We start from the raw sequence: 13,260 nt of genomic DNA on the forward strand, positions 1-13,260 counted from the left end.
GAGTCACTTGGCTAGTCCACGAACTCGTAATCGAACTAAGGAATGAATACCGCGTTCTGGTCTCCGCTATCTTGATTCACATACTTCGAGAGTAGCGTTTATTTATCTGCTGACCGATTTTAGCGAACATGAGTGATTTTGTTTAGCATTTCAAAGTAAAACCGGGCGGGGATCGAGGAAGAAGAGTAGTTGTCATTTTGCCTTTATTCTTTAGGCTTACATGTTCCCCTACAGCAAAACCAAAAATTGATGTAGACTTGATAATGAAGTTGACAGCCAAGAAGCTAGGCCGACGGGAAACGAAAATGCCCCTACCCTCAAAACGTTAGTCCGCTTTAGACCGACGGTGACGAGATATTGAGCGGTCTCTAGTTGTGCGACAACTTCACGATCCCGAGATCGCCATGGCAACCAGCTTGGTCGTAATTTTTTGATCCCTTTTCGGAAGAAGCTTGCGGAACACAATTTGTGAAATCCTGGGCTATACAATAGAGACAATAAAATACAGCTCAACTCAAGCCCCTGAAATGTCTCAATAAGGCTCCGTTCCAGTAAAAAGTTTAAAAACCACTGCTATAGAATATTTTAACGGAAATATAAATCAACCAATCAATTACTGATGATCATCTTTTTTATCACACTTTGAATTATTTAAATTATGTGTTACCGATTTCAGTATGCTATTTATGAATGTATAAATTATCTCACCAATTACTGTATTCTATATCAGATCCATCGTTCCACATCCAGTTGGTTTCTGACCAAGTTGCATCAATCCAGGTATTCATATTCGCAAGCCTATCATAATAGATAATATATGGTTTGCTAAATTGATACTTATCATTACATATATTGTTTCACAAATCAATGGCGAGAATCGTCGCATTATTGTGAAATGAGTATTATTAAAATATAGGCAAATAACCACTGACCATGCTCGGATGTTATATCAAGATTGCAAGGCAACATGTATCACAGATTAGCCTAAGCTCATTTTCAGAACTATAGAATGGTGAAAACTTGATCCTGACGGGGACTTACTTGATAAATTTTTGTAACTCTGATCCAAATTGTCCATTTTTAATTTCGACAAGCCATGAATTTCTTTATTTACAAAAAGCTTTGGCTTCAGAATAGCTTAATTTTACTTTGTGTGCTTCTAATCTGTACGATCCCACAAATTCAGTTTTGAGTAAATCTATAAGAAAAAAATGATCTATGTATTATCTAGCTAGTGTAATCAGTGGTCTTTCTTTCTGCATTTAAATAATTTAAATTTAATTTGAGCTTTTCCAAATTGTCGGAATTATCAATAGATTATCCATCATTTGGAATAATCACTCGCACATTCACTCTGGAAAAACGTCTCAGAGCAATTTTATTACTACCTCGTTAACTTAAGCTGTTAGATCTTATAAGTTCGTAATACGCGGAAAGAGAGTGTTCGTCTAATATGTCATTAAAAGTAAATATGTCCTTCATGATTTATTAATTACGTCGGTAACATCCCCAGCTTGGTAAATACATTACCAAGAGGCTCAAGAGCATAATATACCGGAAAGAGCATCGTCTATGTTGTTAAAAGCTAATGTGTGTAACGCTTGAGATATATAAGTTACATTGCGGTAGTACGTTGACTGGGAAAACCAGTAGAATAAAACAGTTGAAGAAAATCATAGCCATTAGCTTATAGAATGTCTCATCTTTCTTCGAATGTCTATACGTCATGCATTCATATTGATGTCTAAGTTCTTTCTGACGTATAAGAAAAATAAATAATTGAAAATGTCATTAGAGCTGGCTCATTTACCATATATATATTACTGTATTAACAGGATAGTATTTTATAATGAATGAAAAAGACAAAATGTTAGATGTAGTTTTGAAAATGTCATTAAGCCCCGGTCATCCACCACGTATTTGATACGTTGGTATTTACTAATGCACGAAAAGACAATTAATGAAAAGGTCAAATTGTCCTATCAAAACAAAACAAAATATCATAATTCAATGCCAAGACTCTCCTATTCGATAAATATAATTATGAGAAAAACGTACTAATTAATATTTTATTGAATTAATTTCAATGGATTTAAGTTTTGCGTCATTTAATATTCACTGACGTTTTAATTTAACACCATTAAATTGTTTGCTTCTCAGTCGCTCTTCACATTGTACTGGGCTGTTTTGTATTTGCATAAATTTACTTCCAAGTAAGCGCGTGTCATTTTTTAAGCAAATTTTTATTTAAATATCACAATCCCTGAACAGAGCTGAACATTTTGAAACAATGATAAGTCGAAACTGCGTTATTTCGACTTTCGAAACGGATATTATGACACCATAGCAAATGTAAACTGATATTTGTCAAGATATCATTGTTTCACTGCTAACAGACATTTGCGCCCACGTACATTTGCACCCCCGCACATTTGCACTCACGGAAATTTGCACCCCCGTACATTTACACCCAGGTTCATTTGCAGCCACAGACATTTTCAATCACGGATATTTGTACGCCCGGCATTTGCATCTGCGTACATTTGTACCCACGTTATTCACACACGATTATTTGCAACCGGGTACATTTGCACCAGAATACATTTGCACCCATGTGCATTTGCACCCACGAACATTTTCACCCACGGACATTTGAACCCCCCGTAGCAGACACGGATATTTGTACCCACGGTCAATTGCACCTCCGGACATTTGCATCCACGGACGCACCGGTGGATATTTGCAACTACGTACATTTGAACCCACAGACTTTTGCACCCGCGTACATTTGAACCAAAGTACATTTGCATCCTTGGGCATGTATACAGAACCTCCGCCAATGCTCAAAAAACCAATATTATTAATTGTCCAGTTAGATTTAGAAATGCAGAAATGCGCTGAAAATTCAAATTTACCAATCATTCCTATAGAATCAAATCCTTCCTATTCCTAACTAGATATAAATTAATCATTTGTTATTTTAAAACTTCGCGGGGTGTTTTTCTCAAATCTCACATTTTCGGATTATTGGCGGGGGCTTTGTACCAAAAATCCAAAAACGCAATGACCGTAAACAAGATTACATTTACAATATGTAATCAGTCTTGATTTCTAATAAATATATTTATTAACATTGAAATGAAACTTTGCCTGAAGCACAAATATTCACGATTGAAAATGATTGGGTGCAAATATACATGGGTATGCGTGAAATATCATCCGTGGGTGCAAATATACGCGGATGCTAATTTCCATGTATTTGAATGTCCATGGGTGCAAATGTCCTTGGCTCCGAATGTCCATGACTGCAAATGCCCATGGGTGCTAATGTACGTGGATAGAAATGTCCATTGGTTCAAATGTACGCGGGTGCAAATGTACGTGGGTGCAAATGTACGTACATTTGTACCGACATACGTTTGCACCCAGTTACATTTGCACCCACGTACATTTGCACCAACAAACATTTTCACCCACAAAAATTCCACCCATAGACATTTGCACACACGGTTATTTGCACGCACGTACATTTGCACACGCGTCAATTGCACACACGGTTATTTGCACGCACGTACATTTGCACACACGTCAATTGCACACACGGTTATTTGTACGCACGTACAGTTGCACACACGTACATTCGCATCCCTGGACATTTTCACCCACGTATAAATTCACTCATTGTTATTTGCACACACGGACATTTGTACCCATGAACAATTTCACCCACGGACGCAGTCGTGGACATTTGCACCTACGTAGATTCGCAACCGCGTACATTTGCACCCACTCACATATGCACCCACGGCCATGTGCACCCATAGACATTTACACCGACGCACATTTGCACCCGCGGACATTCGCACTTACGTAAATTTGCACCCGTGGACATTTGCACCCACGAACGCACCCTTGGACATTTGCACCCACGTACATTTTCAACTGCGTACAACTGCACCCGCTACATTTGCACCCATAGATATTTTTACTCACGTACACTTGCACCCTCAGACATTTTTACCCACGAATATTTGCACCCGCGTACATTTGCACCCACGGACATGTATATAAAGCCACCGCCAACGCTCCAAAATACGAATATTAGTAAATATTTAGTTGGGGTTAGAAATGCAGGTTGCGCTGAAAATTCAAATCATTTCTAACCCTAACTAGATAATATTTATTCATTTGTTATTTTAAAACTTGGCGGTGTTGTTTTTCTCAAATCCCACATTTTCGAATTAGTGGTGGGGACTTTGTAACAAAATTTCAAAAACTCAATGTCCGTAAACAAGATTACACTTAGCCTACAATTTGTAATCTGTCTTGATTTCTAATCAAAATATTTATTAACATAGAAATGGAACTTTGTCTGAACGCAAATATTCACAATTGAAAATGAATGGGTGCAAATATGCAAGGGTGTAATCTTCTATGCGTGAAAATGCTCGTTGGTGCAATTTTACGTCGACGCTTATATCCGTGGGTGCAAATATACGCGGGTGCAAATGTACATCGATGTAAATGCCCATGGGTGCAAATGTCCATGAGTGCGAATGTACGTGGGTGCGAATGTCCTTGGCTACGAATTTCCATGGTTGCAAATGCCCGTTGGTGCAAATGTACGTGGATACAAATGTACGTGGATACAAATGTCGTTTGGTTCAAATGTACGCGGGGGCAAATGTACGTGGATACAAATGTCGTTTGGTTCAAATGTACGCGGGGGCAAATGTACGTGGGTGCAAATGTACGTGGAAACAAATGTCGTTTGGTTCAAATGTACGCGGGGGCAAATGTACGTGGGTGCAAATGTACGTGGATACAAATGTCGTTCGGTTCAAATGTACGCGGGTGCAAATGTACGCGGGTGCAAATGTACGTGGGTGCAAATGTACGTGAATACAAATGTCGATTGGTTCAAATGTACGCGGGTGCAAATGTACGTGGATACAAATGTCGTTTGGTTCAAATGTACGCGGGTGCAAATGTGCATGAGTGCAAATGTACGTGGGTGCGAATGTACGTGGATACAAATGTCGTTTGGTTCAAATGTACGTCGGTGCAAACGTATGCGGGTTCAAATGTACGTGCATTTGCACCCACATACGTTTGCACCCACGTACATTTGCACCCACATTTTCGGATTATTCGCGGGGGTTTTGTATCGAAGTTCCAAAAACACAATGACGGTACCCAAGATTACACTAACAATTTCTAATGAATATATTTATTAACATAGTAATGAAACTTTGTCTGGAGCACAGATATTCACTATTGAAAATATAAGCGGATGCAAATGTACATCGATGTAGAATATAGATATTCATGGGTGCAAATGTACGTTGGCGCTAATATCCGTAGGTGAAAATATACGCAGATGCAAATGTACGACGATGTAAATGTCCAAAGGTGCAAGTGTACGTGGGTGCGAATGTTCGTGGGTGCAAATGCCCGTGGGTGCAAATGTTCATGGGTGAAAGCAAAATATAGTGAATATGCTATTACATTCTAAGGTTTTGATCGGAATTCAAAACTTTGGTTGCGTTCGTGAACGGGAATTAAAAGATAAATTAGTTTTGTTTCATTTCTTTGCGAATTTCAAGCCTCAAGTTGAGCAAATATTAAAAAAGAAAGAAAAAACCTCTTTCACATTGGTCCTCTAGCTACAAATGCAGTTATCGCCATTGCATCCAACAAAAATTAAGCAAGAAGTATAAGATTCATTGTGTAAAATCTGGTAGCAACATAAAAAAAAATGTTTACCTGGTAAATTATCAGGTTAAACTACTATATGATATACAACTAGATTAGCAAAATAAGATTCAGTATTTATATCAACGCATCACTATTCTATAGTAATCAGTTTCAATTCTATTCGAGAGAAAAAAAATCGACACGAAAATTTTTTTTATTATTACAATGGTCGTTTCATTTAATTCACCATAACATATTTAGTCCAAATTTATCAAAACAAAACTAAAGTTTTATCTCTAAAAATGCTCAATGATTTTATCAACATAAAAACTGTTTTATCAAGGTCCCCCCCAGTCTCTCAAAGTTTTCATATAGATGCAACAAATTTATCAAAACATACCGGCAATGTAGCCCTGAAAAATTTTATTTTCAATGCTATCAAATATGAAAAAAACTTTTTTTTGCCTGACGAACAAGCTAAAAACATAAAACATACACAATTTTCTAAAATCATATTATATAACAGCGTACAATAAGAGATTTAATTTCGTTGAAAACGACCAGACAGAATAGGTGCGATAATAATCATCCGGAAAATAACAAATCCACTTGAAAGGTTATATTTATATTATATCACAATCAATACTAGCTCATCGGATTTTCGCTTTCAAGCTTTATAAGTAAAAAGTAAGTACTTATAATATATATCTATATATTCCAAGATTTGCAAGGCAAGGCGTATTTGGTCCACGGGCGCAGTTCGCCGACAACTACAAATCAACACAAAGCGGAGGTTGATCACAAATATGATAAATTTCCAATCTACTAGAATAAAATCACAGTTAACAATAAAAACAACCCCGATTCTGGACATCTGACCAGGCCGACTGTGGCCAACAGGATTATAAATCTGAGGGCTATCAAACTAATTTTTTATTGCATTTAGTTTCGCTTGCAAATTTTTGGGGAGTAATTTAGCTCCCCTGAAATGCAAATTTGTTATTCTTCCAACGTAACATATTCTTTGTCTTAAACTGACAGTGGCGCATTTGCTTAAAGGATATCGCCTTTCATTCATTCAGTATCACGTACGTTCCTAATTATGTATTTCTTTTATGTAAAATACTTTCATACTGAGAACTTATTTTAACTGAGAAATTTTTTCAAACCTCGCCAAGAAGTATGCTGCACAAAAAAGGCTATTGTGTCCTTTAAGAAATACGATCTCAAGCGAAGGTCCCCCACAGTCAGTATAAATTGCCCAAAAACATTTTTTAAATTTGTTTAGGGCAATACAAAACTTAACAATTACGTTTAAAATATAAAAAAAATTGATAAAATTTATATTACGCCGAGTATCTATAACGAAAATACGCGACATTTCAATCCCAATTAATGTCGACTTTTCTAAACACAGTTCTATCATTTGAACAGTAACTGAGGTGTGATGTATTAAATAGCATAGTGGATTCTATGATGTATTGGCCGCATCTGGACGGATTCAACAGACCGACAGACGAGTGGCATTTTATGTGCAGAATTGTTTTCAGACATAAAATTGTTTTGTTTGTGGATATGCATGTTATTGGACACGTAGTGGGCCTATGGATCGTTCTGTTATTATGTTGTTGTACTTTGATACAGAATTTTATTCTTATGCAAAAGTCGCTTTTCTCTTTGATTACTGGACCAATTGCTTCAAAATTTTCGAAGGTGGGAAGTTTTTTTTATGTGGAACGGTGGACTGTGGAACCTGATGTGGTAATACAGTAGTGACTCGGATATGTTAGTATCTCAATTCACGTTTAAACTGAATCACGTAGAATGGATCATCGTCACAATATCATGAAGAGCTACGGCAGTATCTGTATTACCGTCATCGGTATCCTGTGTAGTCGTGTTGTCTCTGAGATTCGTACGTTTAGTCGAGTTGTCCGTGTGGTTGGTCCGTGAGTTGTTCACGGCTCGTGATAAGTTATCACATATGATTTTTGGGGAATTGCTGATAAACTATTTAATTTTGCCTTCCGTGTTCACATATTCGAGCATAGCTCTCTTGCCATCATTTCTATAATGTTTATTTATACACACTCAAACTGTACAAAAGTGTGAGTGCGCGCATAATACTACATACTATACACACATTAAAGATTGGACAATTAAAGTAGTTTTCATGCATATTGATGGAGGTAAAGAGTTTTAAAATAGGCGTAGGTAGCAATTTGGCAAAAAAGATTGGGAACCATTTTATTCATATTTTGTACGCTATGAACCTTACCCGCTTTTTGGTCCTGATTCTCCATTCAGTTTTATTTATTTGGTATTATCAATCCTTTTGGCGTTTGTTAAGCTGCCTATGGAGTCGAAATAAACTTACAATTCATTAGAAAAGAATTGCACGCATAGGATAGTTGCGCAGTCTTTGGGTCATGTCTCCACTGTAGATCGTAACGTCAATGCACATGCATGGAAAAAGGCTGTGTGTTTATAGTAGACTCCACTTTAAAAACACTTGGTTCCGTCGACGTGGCTTTTTCATCACTGATCCTGAAACTAGTGAAACAATACCGCGCATAGTTAAAGTATTTCATACATCAAACACATCGCATATTTGGTTTAATTTAACTATAGTAAGTTGATAGTTGGACCGGTTTTGACTTGACAATATTTCCGGCAATCCCGTAGTATGTGAACCAAGATGGCGGACATCGGAACGTAGTATATGTACCGGGGTAGAGTTAGGCCATAATTTCAATTACAAACAATACGGGAGTCACTTGGCTAGTCCCCGAAATTGTAATAGAAATAAAATAAGGAAACTGGAATAAAAATTTGGCTTAACCCCAACCTGGTACACATACTACGTTCCGGTGTCCGCCATCTCGGTTCACATACTACGGTAGCGGCATATTTTCTTGTTTGACTAGAACATTAAAATTAAAACAAGCTAAAATAATAAAACTTGGCAATTTGACGAGTTAGCGTTCCAAGTACGGGAACGTTAAAGCGACAGGCCGTCGGACACTAAAATGAGTCCGTAAAATGATACCTGGTTCGTTTAGAAAAAATGGTGTATATCCCAATACATACACTATTTAAGCCAATGGGTTCGTCATTTTTTCAAGTATGAGAAAGCTGTCTCTTAAACCCGCCATGCCCCGGTAGGAAACATATAATGGCGAGACAATAATTCAATGGCACCAATATTTTAATCGTTATATTTAACAGTATAATTAAAGCTACTTAGAATAGAAGATATTATTTTTGTATGAACTCGTCAAAACAATGGATGGCGTTGGAAAACGCTGATCTGATGATTCAAAGGAATGTTGCATTCAGACTTTTTATTCTCCGAACTAGACCCTGTCTAATCATTCTTTGAAATTAATTTTCCTACGGCTGAATGCTCTTCATTTTGTTTGTTAAAGAGCTAACGGAGATAACGAGGTATTTTCTTGTATTTAAAACCTTTATTTGCAACCATGCTTTGCTTCAAAATAGGTATGATATATCCTAATATTTACAAACACCAGGTTCCCTTATTTCAGAAAAAGGGATTGAAGTCAATACGTCTGCTGCATTAACATGACATGCTGTACATAATTTAATCACTGGAGGCGATGAGCAAATGCCTTCACTATGAACTATTATTACTACTTTGATATTTAAGGCTAAATTAACCGGTTTGTTTAAGTTCTTTGACTGTGATGTGATTACAGCGAGTGTTGAGAGTTATTGGAAGTTAAAGAATATAATTTAAACATGTGAGCTATGCTCAAATATGTGGTCACGGAAAGCGAAACAATATATATTTTATCACCAATTCCGCAAAAACCATATGCGGCAACCTACCAGGTAACTTATCAGGGTATCGTGACGGTAAAGGGACTATCATAGCTTTTACAGGTCCTGTAACGATGATCTATTCTTCATAATTCAGTTTCAACGTGAATTGAAATACCAACTGATCCAAGTCACCTATGTATTACCAGATCAGGTCTCACAGTTTACTGTTCTCCATAAAAAACTTCCCACTCTTGCTAAGCACGAGATCCGTTGATATGTGTTCGCGGAACCGCCACAAGGTGTGCACATTTTGGTAACGTCATAGCACACAAAAATGATTCAAAGAACATGGCGATTTTTTGATAACGATAAAATTCCATGACGAAGAACAAGAACAGCAACATTTTAACAAAACAATTCATTTCATTCTTCGTCAATTATGGTCCAAAATTTAGTGATTGCTTCATTCATATTCTCGTGATGTTCGATCACAATAAATTGTGTTTACAATAGATTAACCTTTGTACCAGAAAGGAAACACATTTGCAATGGTGGTGATATACACCTGTTGAATCTACACCCTCGTGGGAATAATTGGTAATAACCATAACATGTATACTCAGAAAAACCCCTTTATGATAAAAAACAAGTCTGCACCATTAAATCCGTCCATACGCGGCCAATACATCATTACATCCAACTGAGTTTGTGAAAGTTGACATTCTTTGAGGTTGAAATGTCGCCAATTTTCGCTATAGATAGTTAGTGGCGCAACAGATTATGATAATATAAATTTCATCACTTTACATATTTTAAACGTAATTGTCAAGTTTAGTATTACCATAAACAAATTGAAAACATTCTTTTGACTAGACAATTTATACCGGCTGTTGTTGCTTGAGATCGTATTTCTTGAAACACAATAGCTTTATTTGTGCAGCCCAATTCTTGCTGAGGCATGTAAAAATTGCTTAGTCAGGATAGGTTCTCAGCATGAAAGTATTTTACATAAAAGGAATACATATTTCGAAGAAAAAATAATTTTACATAAAAGACGTGCATGGCACTGAATAGATGAAAGGCGATATTCAATAAGGAAATGCGTCGCATTACGTCAAGCTCAGAATAAGACAAAGCATACGTTATGTTGGAAGAATAATAAATTTGCATTTCAAGGGAGTTGAATTATTTCCCAGAAATTCGAATCGAAACTAGATGCAATATAAACTTAGTTCGGTAGCTGATAGATTAATAATGATGTTGGCCATAGTCGGCTTGGCCAGATGTCCAGGATCAGGGTTGTTTTCATTGTTAATGCGATATTATTCTAGTAGATTGAAAATTTATCATGTTTGTGATCAAACTCCGTCTTGTGTTGATTTGTTCGAAGCAGAGGTCGGTGAACTGCGCCTGTGGCCAAATATCTTGTGAATTGTGATATAAATATTATAAATACTTACTTTTTACTTCTAAGTGACTTGAAAGCAAAAACCGATAAGCTCGTGGTGATTGTGATCGGATATAAATATAAGCTTCCAAGTTGATTACTTATTTTCCGGATGCTTATTAATGCGTCTGCCCTGTTCGGTCGTTTTCAATAAAACGTGATATTGTATCCCACTCGGGTTTATATTATGACTCTATGACAGGGGTGGACTAGATTTTTGAAACAGGCGCCAAAAATTTTGTCCACCCAGGCTGGCGGGCCATGTAAGTGTGACGTAAAAGATTTAATTTTATGAACAATATATTCAGTGTTACAAAGCGAAGGTGGAAAACAATATGCCTCGTGGCAAAATAAATGTCACCGCAATCATAACAAATTCCTTGAGCTATTTTTAGCTAAAACAAAGTTAGGTTTCAGTTTGGTTGTGGCAGCATCAGGCGGGCCAGAATAAATTACCCAGAGGGCCGGATTTGGCCCGCGAGCAGTCTGCTCTAAAAAACTGTGTTTGATTTACGCTTTTAGAATGTTCATCGAGCAGAATTTTTTTTTTATACTTAATAACATTGTAAAAAAAAGCATTTCAGAGCTACATTGCAGTTTTGTTGTGATAATATTATTGCATATATGAAAACTTTAAGAGGCAGGGGAGCTTGAAACAGATTTTTTATTCATAGAATTGTTTCAGGGATACAATTTTAGTTTTGTTTTGATAAATTTGGACTAAATATGCTATGGCAAATTAAATGAAACGACCACTGAAATAAAAAAAATTTGAATTTTGTTTACGTGTCGTTTCGATTTTTTTCTCGCAAATTGAATTGAAACTGATACTCTAGAATAGCTATGCGTTGATATGAATACCGAATCCTATTTTGCTGATCTAGTTAAATATCATATAATAGTGTGGCCTGAATAATTTCCCAGGTTTTGTTTTGCTGTTGCTAGCAGATTTTACAAAATGACTAGTTCGTATTACGTCCGACATAATTTACGCTGGATGTAATGGCGATAAATGCATTTGGCGAGAAAGGACCAATGTGAAACGGGTTTTGTTTTTTGAATAGTTGCTCAAATTGAGGCTTCAAAATTTGCAAAGAAATAAGACAAAAATTATTAGTCTTCGCCTTTACAAACGTAACCAAAGTTTTAAGTTTGTACGTTTGACATTTGCACCCACGGTTATTACACGCATACCCATGTATAATTGCACCCAATCATTTTCACACGTGAATATTTGCGCTTCAGACAAAGTTTCATTTCCATGTTAATAAATATATTCTATAGATATCAAGACAAATTACAAATTGTAAGTGTGATCTTGGGTACGGGCATTGCGTGTTTGAATCTTTGGTACAAAGCCCCCACCACAAATGCAAAAATGGGAGATTTGAGAAAACACCCCGCCACGTTTTAAATTAACAAATGAATAATTAACTAGTTGTGGTCAGGTCTGAAAATGATTTGAAAATTTGAATTACCAGCGCAATCTGCATTCCTAATCCTATATGGATAATTACTAATATTCGTATTTTGAACGTTGGCGGGCGGCTTTTTTTAGCAGTACAAAGAAAGTAGGCTTTGTACAAAAGACACGCAAATGCCCACGTGTGCAAATTTCCGTGAGTGGCAGGGTGCAATGTTCGTGGGTGCAAAAGGTACGCGGGTACAAATTTTCGTGGGTGCAAATGTACGCGGGTGCATATGTCCTTGGGTGCAAATTTCCGTGGTCCAAATGTACTCGGATGTAAATGTCCGTGGGTGCTAATCTACATGAGTGCGAATGTACACGGGTGCAAATGTCTTCGGGTGCAAATGTAACTGGGTGCAAATTTCCGTGGCTGCAAATGTTCCCGGCTGCAAATGTATGCGGGAACAAATGTACCTGGCTGCAAATGTTCCTGGGTGCAAATGTATGTGGGGGCAAATGTACGCGAGTGCAAGTGTCCGCGGGTGCAAATGTACGTAGGTGCAAATTTACGTAGATGCAAATGTACTCGGGTGCAAATGAAAGTAGGTTTAAATGTTCATGGGTGCAAATGTCTTTGGGTGCAAATTTCCGTGAGGGCAAGTTTCAGTGGGTGCAAATGTCCGTGAGTGCAAATGTATGTGGGTGCAAATGTAGGAGGGTGCAACTGTACTTGATTGCAAATGTCTGTTGGCGCAAAAAGTAATGACGTTGACAAATTTTTTATTGAGTGAAAACATGTTACTTTGACGAGTTTGCATCTCAGTTTGCATTTGCTATGATGTCATAATATCCGTTTCGAAAGTCGAAATAGCGCAGTTTCGACTTTTCATTGTTTTGAAACGCCCAGCCCTATTTAGGGATT

Source organism: Styela clava, chromosome 2 (genome assembly GCF_964204865.1).
Source record: "Styela clava chromosome 2, kaStyClav1.hap1.2, whole genome shotgun sequence".
NCBI classification, from domain to species: domain Eukaryota; kingdom Metazoa; phylum Chordata; class Ascidiacea; order Stolidobranchia; family Styelidae; genus Styela; species Styela clava.